This window comes from Passer montanus, unplaced genomic scaffold (assembly GCF_014805655.1).
Source record: "Passer montanus isolate IOZ18808 unplaced genomic scaffold, ASM1480565v1 scaffold57, whole genome shotgun sequence".
In the NCBI taxonomy this organism is placed as follows: Eukaryota; Metazoa; Chordata; class Aves; order Passeriformes; family Passeridae; genus Passer; species Passer montanus.
Window position 1 is genome coordinate 1,961,673 of NW_024370705.1, and position 3,365 is coordinate 1,965,037.

The following is a 3,365-nucleotide window of genomic DNA, read 5'->3' on the forward strand; positions in this document are numbered from 1 at the left end:
CGCGCGTTCCGCCGCCACAAGGTTCCGCCGCCGCCGGGACCGGGGCCGGTGCCCGGGAGTGAAACCGGTGCTGGGGCCGGGGCCGTCGTTTTGTGGTCTCCACACGAGGGCAGCGATGGCAGCCTGAGGGCCTGGCCTGGCTCTGGAGAGCCGCGGGCGGCCGAGCGAGGTCGCGGCGACGGCAGGGTCGGCCTCGGCTCCGGGCGCCGCCGGGAGCCCTCAGCCCCCTCACAGCCATGGCCGGGGACAGGGCAGGGCACGGCTGGGAGCCCTCAGCCCCCTCACAGCCATGGCCGGGGACAGGGCAGGGCACGGCTGGGAGCCCTCAGCCCCCTCACAGCCATGGCCGGGGACACGCTGGGAGCCTTCAGACCCCTCACAGCCATGGCCGGGGACAGGGCAGGGCACCGCTGGGAGCCCTCAGCCCCCTCACAGCCATGGCCGGGGATAGGGCAGGGTCCTGCTGGGAGCCTTCAGACCCCTCACAGCCATGGCCGGGGACAGGGCAGGGCACCGCTGGGAGCCTTCAGACCCCTCACAGTCATGGCCGGGGACAGGGCACGGCACCGCTGGGAGCCCTCGGCCCCCTCACAGCCGTGGCCGGTCCTGCAGGGAGAAGCCGCTCCCACGGGAGTGTTGCTGCCCATGGAAGTGGCCACTCGGAGTGGCCGATGTATCTCTTTGAGGCCATTTTTCCCTTTCTCTTGGCCACATGTGAAGCCGAGGGGGTGGGCAGGAGTGACCCCACCGCTGCCATGCCCACACCTGCTGGGAAGGTGTTTTGCTGCTTGAATGCTCTGAGTGGCCGATGTATCTCTTTGAAGCCAATTTTCCCTTTCTCTTGGCCATGTCTGAAGCCGAGCAGGTGGGCAGGAGTGACCCCACCGCTGCCATGCCCACCACACCTGCTGGGAAGGTGTTTTGCTGCTTGAATCACACCCACCTCCTGCAGCCACCACAGCCCGAGAGCTGCCACATCAATGGCGTTTTGGGGGGGACACAAAGTTGGCTCAGTTCCTCTCCACCATCATCACACCTTGGTCCTCAAAGGCTGTGTTCAAGTGATGCTGAACCACAGCTGCGAAGCTTCTGCTGTTTCAGCCAGTGCAGCAGACAGGCCATGAGCACTCAAGTCTTCAGAATGATTCCTGAGGAGCCCTCGAGGAAACAGAGCAGGTAAGTGATGTGTTGGTGTAAGTCAAACAGCTGATCCTTCTAGAATAGACTGTAAAACACAGCCCATGCTCTCAGCAGCAGCTTGTGCAGTTCCCCCCACCCTGGTGTCCACCTCTGCCTTCCTCACTGGCCACTTGCTGGTTTCTCTCCTCTACAGCTGGTTGCTGCCTGTGCTGTTTATAAAACCCAACTTAATGAACATGAACAGGTGTCCAGGAAGAACCCAAACTACCTCGTTGAGGGGAGGAACTCCTCTATGCAGAAACCCTGCAAAGGACAGATGGGTGAAGGCTGGACATGCCTTGGCCTGTGTGCTGGACCCCAAAACTCCCCTGCCCTGGGCTGAGCCCCCAGCATGGACAGCAGGAAAGGAGGGGGGATTCTGCCCCTCTGCCCCACTCAGGTGAGACCCTACCTGCAGAGCTGCCCCTGGGCGTGGGGTTTCCAACATGAGAAGGGAGTGGAGCTGCTGGAGTGAGACCAGAGGAGGCCATGGAGATGCTCCAAGGGCTGGAGCCAGGCTGGGAGAGCTGGGGGTGCTCACCTGGAGAGGAGAAGGCTCCAGGAAGAGCTCAAAAAGCCCTTCCAGTGCCTAAAGGGGCTCCAGGAGAGCTGGAGAAGGACTAGGGACAAGGGCCTGGAATGCCAGGACAAGGGGGAATGGCTTCCCAGTGCCAGAGGGCAGGGATGGATGGGGTATTGGGAATTAGGAATTGTTCCCTGGGAGGGTGGGCAGGCCCTGGCACAGGGTACCCAGAGCAGCTGTGGCTGCCCCTGGATCCCTGGCAGTGCCCAAGGCCAGGCTGGACAGGGCTTGGAGCAGCCTGGGACAGTGGAAAGTGTCTCTGACTGTGGCAGAGGGTGGAATGGGATGATGTTAAAGTCCTTTCCAGCCCAAACCAGTCTGTGATTCTGTGATTTATTTTTCCTACAAAACAATCACTTGCAGGGACTTGGAGCAGGGGTGTCCCTGGGGTGCACATGCTGGTGAGCCCTGCCATGGTGGCATTGCAGACCAGGAGCTGCCCCTGCAGCAGGACGTGGGGCTGCTCCAGGGAGGGTGCATGGGCTGGGATGGTTTGCCAAGAGGTTTGCAGCAGTTTCTCTCTAAAGCAGGAGAATGGGGCCACTTTGGGGTGATTGCTGGCCCACAGGGAGCTCCCCGTGTCCATCCCAGGGCTGGTGTGTGCAGGGAGCCCTGCCCGGGGGTGCCAGCCCTGCTCCCGTGCCCTGGCAGCAGGGAAGGCCCCGCGGGCCCCGGGTCACTGCCGGGGGCTGCACACTCCTGCCTCGGCCGCCCGAAATGTGATCCGAATCCGTAATGCTGTGGGTGATGAAATCGGCTCCAGCTCTGTGTAATCCCCTCGCTGCCCCCCTGCATCTCCTCGCTGTCCCCTCCTCCAGCCCACAGTCGTCTGCAGCCTCGCACTGTCCCTCTAGCTCCACGCCATCCCCTCTGTCCCACAGTCCCCTCTATCCCCACAGTTCCCACACTGTCCCCTCCATCCCCATGCTATCCCCTCTATCCCACACTGTCCCACCTTCCTCACACTTCCCCTTTATCCCCAAACTGTCCCTCTGTCCCCATGCTGTCCCCTCTATTCCACACTCCCCAAATTGTCCCTCCATCCCCCCGCTGACCCCTCTGTCCCACCTTCCCCACTGTCCTCTCTATCCCACATTGTCCCCTCCATCCCCACGCTATCCCCCCCATTCCTACTCTGTCCCAAACTCCCACCCTGGATACCAGAATCTTCCACCACACAAACACTGTTCCCTCCACCCCCAGTCTCACACTGTCATTCCACCATCCCCGTGGTGTCCCCTCCATCCCAACACTGTCCTTGCATCCATCCATCCATCCATCCATCCATCCATCCATCCATCCATCCATCCATCCATCCACTCCCATGCTGTCCCACCGAACTCCCACCCGTCCCTGGATACCAGAATGTCCCACCACACAAGCACTGTTCCCCCCAGTCCCCCGCCATGTCCTTCTGTCCCCACACCATCACCCGCATCCCTGTGCTCCCATCCCTCCGCTGGCCACCAGACCGTCCCACCGCCCCACCGCTGTCCCCCGGCCCCCCACCCCGCGCCGTCCCCTCGCTCCCCCCTCTCCGCCCGCGGCCGAGCACCGCCCCGCGGGGGGGGGGGGAACTCCCCCCCCCCCCCCCGTGCCCCCC